The sequence below is a fragment of the Lygodium microphyllum genome, chromosome 30 (genome assembly GCF_053477565.2).
Source record: "Lygodium microphyllum isolate KBCC chromosome 30, Lygodium_microphyllum_v1.1.10, whole genome shotgun sequence".
Taxonomy (NCBI): domain Eukaryota; kingdom Viridiplantae; phylum Streptophyta; class Polypodiopsida; order Schizaeales; family Lygodiaceae; genus Lygodium; species Lygodium microphyllum.
Genome location: NC_141164.1, coordinates 91,177,986 through 91,191,204, shown reverse-complemented (window position 1 = coordinate 91,191,204; position 13,219 = coordinate 91,177,986). Strand labels below are relative to the sequence as shown.

Here is a 13,219-nt window from a genome sequence, read left to right as displayed (position 1 = left end):
ATGTGCACTAGTAGTAAAAGATAAAATATCAAACTAGACATGCTGGACCCTCACGAGGTGTCTGTAGCAAAATATATTGGGTAGATGAAAGAGCCCTTAAGCTATGGTACACTTACTTGGGCCTTAAAACAAAGATCAGCATTACTCCTACTCTAAACTTCGATAAAAGTGCCAGTGAAGACTCGAGTGTTTTATGGCTCGAGACTCAATCTATGAATGGAAAAACATCACGTCCACATCTAGGTTCTATCCCACCCTTCAAGTTCAAAAAGGGCATGGGGTTTGGAATTCCTGGCTTTTTTAAAGGCAAGCCAAAACCATTGAATAGTTTGATGGAAGGCCCTCCCTTTTTCTATTTTGAAAATGTTGAGAACGTCCCAATTCAGAGTGGGAGACCATCAAACAGCATTTTAATGGCATAGATCCAGAGTTCACAGACTCTAGATATTTTTCAACATGCTTTAGGCTGAGGTGGTTATGTTTATAACCTTCCAGTAGATGGAAGAAGGTTGATCCTTCCCCCTGCTCCCATGACAATCTTTGAGGTGCTTCCGAAAACAAAGAAGTATTGGCCCCCATGGGATCCGAGAGAGAAGCTGAATTGCATAAACACACGGGGTGCCCCTAGCACTATATGTGGATTGATCAGAAAAATATTTTCTTCCCACAAAGAAAGCAAGATACCTTCTTATCTTCAACATGAGATTGTCTTGGCATGCAAAATATGGAACTTGGTTTGGGTCAGCCCAGGCCAAGCTGCCCCACTTGAACCCCATGAGATTGAGCTGGTGCTTGGATACGATCGTGACCACACTTGAGGCTGCTCTACCCTTTCAGATTGGTATGATGCATTAGGCAACTCATTTCAGGTCAATACTATTGTGTACAGTCTTTCACCATTGAAAGAATTATATCCGCAAGGTTTAATAGTTCTGTCCTTATTCTCGAGCCTTGGTGGGAAAGAAGTGGCATTGCACAAATTGGGTATAATTTTGAAGGATGTTGTTATTGTGGAGATCAATGATAAATGTAAAAACATAATAGCCAGCTAGTGAAACAAAACCTTACAAACAAGCCGATTTCAAATGGAGGATGATGTTAGAGATCTTACTGATGATAAGCTGGCTGAGATTGTGGATGCAGTGGAAAAGATTGACCTCATAATTGGGGGAAGCCGCCCCTGCAATAATCTCTCAGGCAACAATAGAGTAAGCAGAGTAGGCTTGGGTGGCAAAGAATCCTATCTTTTCTTTAAATTTCCCAAGATTTTGAGTAGTTTAAAACATATCATGCAAGCAAGAGGTTACCTGAATATGACCAAACCTCTTAACAGCTAGTATTTTTTTGAATAGGGCATGATTGGATGTGTATACGATATAATTACACCTGGATCATACGCTAGGACATGATATACATATATAGGATCATACGGACATGATATACATGTATATACGACATGATATACATGTATAGGGCATACATATGCATAGGACATGATATACATTACCAACTTTACTTCTTTCTGAGTATTACAAATATACATCCAATTATTCAAAGCTAATTACATATATGTGATTTCATGCCCTATATACATCCAATCATGCCCTATACAAACGTGATTGGATAGGGTATGATGATTGGATGTATATATAAATCAAAGGTTGACTTGTGTATTTGCAATATGTCACCACATAGGTCAATTGATTCCCTAAATGCATGCATTGATTCCTTAAATTGTTCCTACATGTCTGTAAGCGCGTGTAACCGGAATATCTGCGCATATACACGCGCTGACAGACGCGCCACGCAAGTATAGAAAAATTTAAAAAAAGTTGTGGCTTTCTTTTCAAACCTATGCTTTCTTGCATTTTTTGCGCGTTTTCTGTAGTTCGAGCTCGACATCACTACTCGTGTCTATCTATCACTTCATGAAGACAATGAGGCAAGGAAATAAAAGTAAAAAGAGGGCAGGAGGAAAGAAGAGCCAAAGAGTAAAGAACAAGAGCCAAACATCAAGGAAGAGAACAAGATTGAAGCAACTTACCAAGGGAAGGGAGAAGGAGGATAAGGAGCTTGCAACCTAGCCGCCACCACCCGTTGGAACAAGCAAAGAAGGTGAGTTCTTCTTCTCTCTCTCAATCTTGTTTGCTTTCTCTGTTTGTTTGTCTCTCTCTTCTCTCTCCTCACATGCTAGATCTTGTCATCTATGGAGGTTTTTTAGCTTTGTTTTTTAAGCATGTTTGAGAAGAAATGGTGCGATTATGCACGTCTGTCAGTGCGTCCAGATGACAGTATAGATGCAGCTATAGACGCGAAAATAGACGCGCTGATAGACATCCACAGAGACGCGCTAACAGACGCTCACAGAGACGCAGGTGTAGAGGCGCACAGAGATACAGGTATAGACGATGTATGTAATATGTTTTATCTGCACAGGGTAATATGATTTTTCTCATGTAGATGTGGAATCCTGGATCCTCTAGCACCCCATTCAACAAGGAGCAATTCATGGGGGAGATGACCAATTATCTTGGTCGCCCTCCCACTGCAAATGAGGTTTTCAGTGATGTCTGAGACACCTATCACATCTTTGCCTACATAGGGGTCAGTCGAGGTACATGGATTGGCCAAAGCACATGCATCTGCAAAAGCACATGTATCGAGTGAGGTAGAGGGTAGTGCATATCGAGGGAGGAGGGAGAGTGGTGCAGGAGGACGAGGAGGTCGAGGGCTTTGTGGGGGTTGCCTAGGTGGTGGCTCTCGATCACCCTCACCGAAAAATGAGAGAGGTGAGTCTCCACAAATGTAATACTCTATCACTAATGTTGGTGGTATCTTGCATGACTTTGAGGGGAGGGAAGTGATAGCCTACTTGAGGAGTGTCGTGGATGCCACATACAAAGATTGCATGATTCCCTTCAAGCACAAAAAAAATGGTTTGTGGCAAGAGGTGCTGCGGGCAATACATAAAAGGTACCCTAATCCCGAGAATTCACGATCCTTAGATGATTGGGGACGATCAAAGGTGAGAGACGCGCTTCATAACAAGAGGTCTCACCTTATGACGTGCACCAAGGAGTCATTGCGGAGACAAGAGCAGGGGCGCCCTGGATATGGCCAACCACCCAATTGCCACCGCAAGGAGTGGAAAGAGGCCAAGAAGAGAGCAGCGGAGAAAATGACAAGTCCCCAACATGCAGAGGCGCGACGTATCTAGATGGCAACCATGGGATCGTCGCATTATGGATCAGGTGGCAGGGAGTCATGGGAGGCTGAGTTTGTAAATATTATTTGATTTATTTTTTTAAATTAATTTTTGTAATTTGTTTCACTTCTTTATGTAGTGTGTTTTAATACGTTGTATGTTCAAATTGTTTTGTAGTATCATATCGTTGGTAGGATGCCTACTCCTAGAGAGGTAGGCTACCATCGAGGTCATAACCGCGCGTCCACTTGGCAGCATTTCTATGAGGAGGGACTTATCATGGAGGAGCAATATAATCGCACCATGAGGATTTTACCACAAAAGAGGTATGTTTTATTTTTTACATGAAAAGTATAGATAACTCTAATTTATTGTTTGTAATGGTATTTATATACCTTAATCCTTTGTGTAGGCGAACCCTGATGCAGTTGAGGATAGCGAAGGGGGGACTAGAAATAGCAGTGGGCGGCAACGGCAGGGGCACAGGCAGCGGTGGTGGTAGCGATGCATGGAGTCATTTGCTTGCTAATTGTAATACGACATGGTTTATGTCACAATGGTTTGAACTCGCTTTGTACGTGTTTGTGAACAGGTAATCTTCTATCCAAACCGCCGACAACCTCGATGGTGGTATGTTATACCTTCAACTCCCCGAAGTGCGAGAGTATATGATCAAAGCGATGTTCTGAGCATAGATGAAGATAATATGCAAATAGAGGGGTCAATATTACAAGGGGTGGAGGCCGTCGAAATCTTGGAGCCAGCATCGGCTAACAATGATGGAAATACAGGAGTCCAAGAATTTTTTGAGAACGAGGCGGACTCATTCTTTTGTGATGACATGTCTATCGACCTTCCAGTGTACACGGAGTTGTGTCAAGAGATTAACATGGGACCATAGGATACTTCATACTTGGAGCATCCACTTACTTAATTCATTGACCAATCTCTTATAAAGGTACATAAGATATGCATTTTAAGAGGGATTTTTTTAAAATGATTTATATTACTGTGCTTTGTATAATTTAATTTTTAGTCGCCTGATCTATGTAGACATTTTCTATGTATTAGTGATATCCTGTCATGATTGTACCAATCGCTTTTTATGCGATCATGTATTTATTTCATGTATCAGTTTTATGATTTCAGTATACATTCTTTTTGTTTGCAAGCGCTTTGTATATAGTAGTGCAGAAACTATTTTGTATGGCTCTCATACACAAAAAAAAAAATTATCCTTGTTACCGTCGCTATTAGTGTCGCAAATTTATTGCTCGCGTCGCTATTGTCGTCGCTATGCGCGTCGCAAACTTACTGGTTGCATCACTATTGGCATCGCTATTGGCTAAGATCAATCCGACTGAAGTACTTGGCCCCGTGTAGTCTATCTAAGAGGTCTTCCACTAGGGGCATAGGGTATTTGTTTTTTATGGTGATTTTGTTAAGAGCCCTATAATCTACACAGAGTTTAAGTCCCCCATCCTTCTTCTTCACAAACAACACTGGGGCACCAAAGGGGGATTTGCTAGGGCGGATGAATCCTTGTTCTTCTAGTTCATGTAGTCGCTTCTTCAATTCCATGAGCTCAATATGGTTCATGCGATAGGGAGCTCGGGCCGGTGGGGTAGACCCTCAAATCAGCTCAATCTTGTGATCCACATCTCGCTTGGGTGGTAGACCCTTGGGTAGCTCGACTGGCATTACATCTTTGAATTCTTCAAGTATTTCTGCCACCTCTGTGTTCCTATTCTGTTGTTTGGGTTTCTTGCCATTTTCTTCTTCTTCAATTGGTCGGATCATACACAGATAGACCATATCTCCTTGTTTGACTGATTTTTTGACTTGGTTTCCACTGCATGTCATGATACGTTGCCTGATAACGGTCCCTTGGACCAGTGCTTTTTGGGTCTGGCCCTTTGGTTGGTTTGCAGTTGGTTTTATTGTTTGGCATGATACTCCTGGCTTATTCTCCTTCATTTGCACCTTGATTGGGGTCCTGCCAGGTAGCTGCATTCTTTCACATGGCACTCCGACACCTTCTCCTTGTATATCTAGCATCTTTTCATTCACACCTTTACCAAACATTGCAATGACATACTTGTCATAGAATTCTAAGCCCAATATCACTTCAAAATCATCCATGGGGATTACTAAGAAGTTGAGTTTCGCTTTCCACTTGTCGCCTTCCACTTGGACTGCAAAGACTTGTTTTACTTCCTTGGCTTCTCCTTGTGCGAATGTTACTGTTAATCCTTCTGGGGTCTTTGATAGTTTCAATCCATGTTTTGCTGCACACCCCGGTGTCATGAAGTTGTGTGTTGCTCCCGTGTCCACCATGATAGGTTGGTTTCCTTTGCCCACTCGGCCTTTGATGTACAGATGGTGGACTGCCGCTACCCTGGCTGCCATGCATTGGGGTCGGGCACTAACTGACCCTACCCTTGGGTGGTCCATGCTTTCTTCACTCCCATTTGGAATTTCCTAGATACGGGGTGGTTGTATTTCTTCTCCTCCATATGCACAAGTTGCATTCACTCTTGATCAACTCGATGAAGCTGTATCTTCTATTGGGCATCTGTTTTGGTAGTGTGGACCCCCGCATTTGAAGCATCTGATGCTAGTGGAAGGGCCTGGGGGTCTCCACCATGATGTATTTGATCCTGTGGGCCCATATGATGTGCTAGGGGTTGGCCTGTAGTGATTGTTTTCCCATATTCTTGCTTCTCCTCTGGGTACTAATGCGGTTTGTGATACGGCCGTGGTGGTTGTGGTGTTTTGGCTCCTTGTATCTGTGAATGCCCCTCTAGGAGCATTGGGCCTCTGGTTCCATGAGTTGTTGTTATTGAAGGTGTTGCTGAAGTTGTTGTTGAGCCTGTTTTGATTTTTCTTGTCCTGTTCTTCTGCCTTCTAGGTCCACCAGTCTTTCGGCCATCCTCATGGCCTCTGCTAAGCTTGTTGGTTTCTGTCTCTCCACATCTCTTCTAGCCCATTCTTGCATCCCAAACAGAAATCCATGTAGTTTAGTGTCTGTATCCAAGCTTGGTAGCTGAAGCATGATTTGCCTATACTTGCTGACATAATCTTTCATCTTTCCTTGTGTTTGCTTGAGGTTTCTCCATTCATCTCTTACTTTGAACTTTTCCATCTTTGGAATGAAGTAGTCCTTCAATTCTTCCTGTAGTTCTTCCCATGTAAAGTTGGTGTGGCCTTGCTCTTGCTCCAGCAGGTACCAACTGGCAGCGTCCTCCTCCAAGTAAATGGCTGCCACCTCTGCCTTCCTGTCTTCTGTTATGCGTGAATACTTTAAGTACATGTCCACCTCTGCGATCCATTTCTTCAAAACCAACCCATCTCTCTCTCCCTTTTACTTGGCGGGTTGAGGCATCTTGAATTTTCCATAATGATCTTCTGAACTACTACTATCTTCCTCTTCTTTGCGATGGTGCTTCTTCTCCTTCTTCTTGTCTTGCTTTTTGCCTCCTAATTCTACTACTTTCTCCTTCTCCTTCCTTGTATCTTGCGCCCTCCTAGATGTCTCCTGTACCCGTTCTATCCATCTGCTCTTGCATTCAGTGTCTTTTCTCCTCTTCTTGTTGTTGAATCACTCATTCTCTATAGCCCTGCTCTACTTCTAGTTTTTTCCTCCTTTCTTCCTCCTCTTCTTTCATCTGCATGTTCCTCCATATTGATTCTAGCATGCCTGACATACCATCTAGTTGACTTTCTAGTCCAGCCACCTTCTCCTCTTGGGCCACTCTCCATTCTTGCCCCCTACTCTTCTTCCTCTCCTCCAGTGTTGGGAGGGTGACGTTCTCCCTTTCGTCCTCCATGTGGTTGGTGGTGGTGTCAACGCGGGGAAGTCGCGTTTTGCCTGTGGTGGTGTGGGTCGTGCTGCGGGGAAGCCACGTCACGTCTTCAGATGGTGGGATGTCGAGGTTGGGGCGTCACGCCGGGGCGACGCGTCGAGGGGCGACGCGACAGGGGTCGACGCGACGTAGGGCGACGCGACGTGGGGCGACACGACGTGGGGCATCGCGCTGTGGGTTGTTACGAGTTAGATCTCTTCAGGGCACTGGATCTTTCCTCCTGCTTCCGTGAGCACTCCTTCACTCCGAGCAAGAGTTGCTTTGATACCAAGTGTGATAAACCTGCACTCGTTACGGACTCAACACGGCACAGAAAGGTAACATGATATGAGCTCAAGGTATACTCTTGTATTATTCAATCCAAAAAGTGGGACAACATAGACACATCCCAGGACTACACCCTCGTGATGCCGCACATTAGAGGGTTCACCACTGGGCATAGGGAATCACACGTAGAGTGGAAACAAGGCAGGGCTTTGAGTCACTACTACTCCCTATATAGGTGCAATCGGTAGCAACGGCATGGTATAGCTACAAAGCCCTTACACTAAATGCGACGCTAATAGCGATGCCAATAGCGACACCAATAGCGACGTTTCTATGGCGTCATTAATAATGACGCTTTTTGCGATGACGGTAGCAAATTTTGTTGTTTGTATTTTTGTCGCTTTAGACATCGGTATAAGGTCTATATCTTGTAGTGTAAAGTGAAAAAAATATACATTGCTTCTTGGATTCTTTTACTGCAACCACCTCCTCCTCTTTTGAGACTCTCAATATTTCTAAGAGTCTTTTGCCTATTTCGAAGTCCTAAAATAGTTTGCTTTCGTTGATAAGATTTGATGCATTTTTCCAAAAAATGATTGCTATGTTCATAGCCCTCTAGCTCTTGCAGTAATTCATTGTCATGTTTTAATAAAAGATGGTTCTTCAATTTGAGGATATCCTTTTTTGCAACCAAGTTAAGTGTTTATCCTAGAAGCCCTTTATAACCATCACCAATGAACCTCAACAATGAAGAGCTATTATAGAAAGGAAGAGTGTTGTTTTTACTAGGATCTTTGGGATATAGTCTGCCATCTAACAGAAGATTAATCATGATAAGAATCCTATTATAAATATTTACCCATGGAAATTAGATACATTAATAGTATGGTATAATTGAGGTTTGGTAAAAACCTCTAGGATTTTGTATTTGGAGGAAAGGTCTCGAGATAAACTTCTTTACAATAATTTTGCTAACAGGAGCAACCTAGAATGGTAACTCTATCAGTCTGAATCACTTTACTTACAAATATAACAATTTAGATTAATTTTCTGTCCTCTTATAAAAAGAATAGGATTAACCCTAGATTCCTTCAAAATAAACATTTAACAAATTTTAGATTTTCGATCCACTATATCTACTTAAGGTTGGTTCTAATATAGGGAAGATGATCGGCATTGATAAAGCAATACATGCCATTCCATATCCAACACCTTTCATAATGGAGAAATATCATAAAGTCAATCTAAGGTGTGCACAAATTGATCCCTTTTGATCCAAATTCTAGAGAGTGCATGGCCTTGCAAATATAGACACTATAGTCATATCTATATTTGTAACATGTCTATTCATCGAATCCTAATGGCACAAATTTATCAAGAGGTAATCAATATAACTTCGGCTCAAAACTCCCTTGTAATAATCAAACTCCATTATCTCAAACTACTTAACTCCACCTCGTAGGAAAAGTTCCACCATAACCCCACAAGGATCAGCCTAAAGCAAGCCTAAATCGTGACTATAGTATCCTACCATGGTTATTTAACATTAGCTTAAGATAACTACTTTACTATCATCTCTCAAACTTACATAGAACATTGCATTGGTTTAAAGAGAGTGAGAAATGAGGGGGTTTAAATTAGGATAGTTGACATTCTATCCTTCCTAACTTGACCTAATCTAGCATTTCATATTTTTAATGGAATCCTCTTGGCTAATCAAGACCACTTTGATGTATGAGAAATCCATGGGCAATTTAAACACCCACTTCCCTCAAGAAGTAGCTTTAGTTTTCTAACCAGTCTAACACAATTTATCTACCTCTCTCTAAAACCTTCGTTTTATGTTCTCTTTCCCTTCTCTTTCTTTCTCTCTTTCTACTTCTTTGTTGCCCCTCTCTTTGTTTCTCTCCACCCCCTCATTGTTTTCTCACTCATTCTCCTCACTCCCTCCCTTTCTCTCTTTCTCTCTCTCTCTTTCTCTATTTCTTTGTTATCTTCCATGTTTATTCTCTCCCTCTCTTGTTCTCTCTTCCTTTTGCTTTTTTCTTCTCCCTCTCTCAATTCCTCTCTTTCTCCCTCAATGCAACTCATTATCAGGAAAAACAAACAAAAGAAAAGAAGAAATAACAAGAACAAACCAAGAGGAGGAAATGTACTTATTGCAAAGGCCCAAGGATGGATTCCTTGTCTCCTCTTCGCAATGTCCCCTCTTTCTTCTTCGTGCACTTCTCCCTCTTCTTCATAAATGGCGGTGGTGGCGGCAGTGAGAAGCTCTCCTTCTCTATGTTTCTCTCATTCTCTTCCTCTCCCTCCCAAAGCCACTCTCTCCTTCACTCTCTCTCAAACTCTTTGCAGCGAAATGTCACACTCAAGTTTTCACTACTTTTTTTTCTCAGAGTGGCATCACTATTGGCGTCCTTATTTGTGTTGCAAATGCAATACCAATAACAATGTTGCTAATTTGCATCATAAACGATCCTTGCTATACCCCCATTTCCTTGTAGTGATTGGGTATGAATCTTATCGAAGCTAGCATGTCTGGTGATGGAAAAAATGCAGATGTTTTAGCTAAGAGGAGGGCTAGAGAGAGAGATACTAAAACTAAAACTTAGAGGGTAGTAAGGATTAAAAAGGAAAAAGAGATTGCAGACAATCGAGAAACTAGTAAGAAAGCTAGATAACGAAGGAAGATTCAAATGGGGGAATTTACTTGGAGAGTCAATCAAGTTCCTTACAACTCTCTTGAAGATTTAAAAGGTAAGAAGGCTGAGGTTACATATGGTCAATTGCTGCAAATGAACTCATCTTTAAGAAGGCAATGGCATGGGTTGGTTAGCATCATGAAAGGAAAAACACGAATTGGGCATGTTGGAGTGATGTGAAAGACATTATACCTGTCATGGATGCATGGATACACGGAAGGAATATTGATCAAGTTTATGTTGATGGTGTTGCGCACGTTTTTGTAATCACTGAAGAAGCAATGTTGCAAATTCATCTTAAAATGACAGGGAAGTCACTCTTTAAGGTTAAAATGACAAACAACTCAAAAAGTGAAATGTTTGGGAGTCTCATTTTGGGACTACCATGGAGGATTGGTATGATTTTCATACAAGATTAGTATAGAGGTCAATAAGAATGCTATCTAAAGAAGCCAACTCATAAGAGGGTGATCTTTGACATGAAAACAAGGTTTATTATTCAAAATGGATATGAAAGTGATACTACGTGGGTGATGAAAGTAGCAATTCAAAAAATTCTAGCCTTGATGAGGAAGATAGAGAATGGGAAGCTAGCCTACATTCTAGGGATGTTGACCTCTTCAGGTTATCAATCCAAGGTTTAAAAAGAGAGGAAAAAGTTGAAAATATTCTTGCAGAAAGTACAAACCTCATGTAGAAAACATGCGATCAACAACGTGAAATGGATGTTGGACTACCCAAGCTTATGAATATGTTGGGAAATGACTTCAGTGATGAAAGAGATAAATATTTAGCATTTTTTAGAAATACCCGAAACTCTTTGCAACATAATATCACCAAGTGAGGGGTATTTATAGCATTGTGCACCATATCAAATTGAAATAAGGGTATGGACCAATGGCTCAAAAACCTAGGAGACTTGGTACAATAAAGGAAAATGTACTTAAAGTTGAAATTCAGAAGCTGCTTTGATGCGAGATTTATCTATCATGTTGATGATGTAGAGTGGGTGTCTCGTGTTGTAATGAGGCCAAATAAGAATGGAAAGTGGAGAGTATGTGTTGATTTCAAGTCTCTTAATGTAGCGATTAAGAGGGAGTACTATCCTCTTCCATTTCAGGATGAGATCTTGGATCAACTGGCTAGTCATGAATTTTACACTGTGTGTGATGGATACTTTGGATATTTCTAGATTAGAATAGCAGAAGAAGAATAAAAGAAAACAATGTTCATTACCCCATGGGGGATGCTTCTTCTATAGAGTAATGCCCTTTGGTTCGATGAATGTATAGACCAACTTTTAAAGATGGGTTAGATGGATATTTGCCCCTTTCATTGGGAAATCTTTACAAGTGTTTGTGGATGAATTTTATATGTACAACGCGAGGGCATTATACTCTCAAAAACTTAATGAATATTTATGTAGACTTGATGTGGATGGTGATCAGCTAAACCCTGATAAATATAAAATAGCAAGAACTAGAGTGATACTCTTAGGTCATGAAGTGTTTGCTAATGGTATTTCACCTTAGCCTAGTAAAGTTGAGACTTTACTTCTTATGGATTCTCCAAAAACTGTAAAAGAACTGATGAGCTTTATTCAAAAGTTGAGGTATCTATCAAGATCATTCCATATGCTGACCAAGTATTTATATCCTTTATAGAAAGCAACTCAAAGGGATCCTTTAGTTTGGATGCAAATTGGAGAGGATGCATTATTGCATAATAAAGAAAAGTTAAGCATTTTTCCAATTCTTATGCCTCCAAACTAGGATGAACCTTTGTTCATTAGCATCAGTGTTGGGAAAAATGCAGTGGGAGCCATTTTAATGTAGAAGGGAAAGGGGGTGTCTTATATGAGGCTTGTATTTTATATAAGTAACTCCATTGGAGCAACTAAAAAACCTTGGATGGAAGAAGAATTATTAGTATGGGGGCTAGTATATACAATTAAAAGATGGAAATCATACTTGATTCAAAAACCATTTGTAGTACTTACTAGTACTTACTGGTTTTGCGATCTGCTAAAAATGCCAAAAGAGTTATGAAGTGATTGTTGGCTTTGCAAGATTTTGAATTTACATGTTTAAAGGAGGATACTATAAGAGCTAGCTTTGCTAATATTTTGACTTGTAAAGAACCTTTTGAAAGTGCAACTGTTATAAAACTAAAATCAGTCTTGCAAATGCAAATTTATGAGGAGAGGAAGGATAAATATGCTACCTTGTTTTTTTATGGCAATTACAGGAGAGTGCTAAAAAAGGGAGGATTGGGTTTTCTCATTTTTGAGAAGTATTTTCTATAATTCAAGAAAGTAAAGAGATACAAAGTAACAATGAAGCTGAATATGCGAGATTACATACTCTCTTAAAATAGTGTATTAAGCTGGGATATAGGAAGATATTTACAAAAGTAGATGCTATGTTGATGGTTAGACAAGTTCAAAATGATTGGGAAGCCAATAAAGATATTTTGAAGGCCTCATGAGGTAGTTGCAAAAATTTAAAATTTGAGATTCCTGTTTGGTTATCTTCTTGTCCTGAGGAAGCATGGGAAGCATGTGGTGGTCATTTTGGTTTTGATCTTACTAAAAGAAAAATTCTAGTAGCAGGACTTACTTGGCCTAGTCTAAGTGCTTATAATGCTCATTTGTGTAAAACTTGTCATGGTTGCCAGTCATATGAAAAAAGGGAAGTAATTCTAGAACCTACTAAATCCATTGTTGCTTATGCACAGTTTGAGAAGTGGGGTTTGGATTTTATTGGACCTTTGTGTGGTACAAAAACAAGAAAGTCACATCCTTACTGCAGTTGATTATGTAATATATCAAATATTTATTTGTTTCTTCTTCTCGTTGCGACGGCACTTCGTGCTGGAGGGGTAGAGGGGGGATAGAGGAGCCAGCAAGCTCCTCGCTGGAGCTTGCTTGGCTCCACCATCATGCAGAGGGACACGTCGAGGGGGGAGGATTCCCTCCCCTCCCCTATATAAAAGAGAGAGGGCCATAGGTACGAGGAGAGACGGAGCAAGGACGAAGGAAATAACGCTGCCACCTTACCTTTAAAATGCTGCCGCCTGACGTCCTGTGGAGAGAAGGATAGAGTCGAGCTGCCGCTGCCTGTAGACTACCCCCCCTCCGTCGTCGCCATCTCCAAATTACTGCTGTCGTCAACAGCTTT

General features: G+C 40.9%; 1 pseudogene; it reads left to right on the top strand.

Annotated features, from left to right (window-relative positions):
* The first annotated feature begins 275 nt into the window (after positions 1-275).
* On the top strand, positions 276-1,337 carry LOC148010112 (DNA (cytosine-5)-methyltransferase DRM1 pseudogene; annotated as a pseudogene).
* The last annotated feature ends 11,882 nt before the right edge of the window (positions 1,338-13,219 follow it).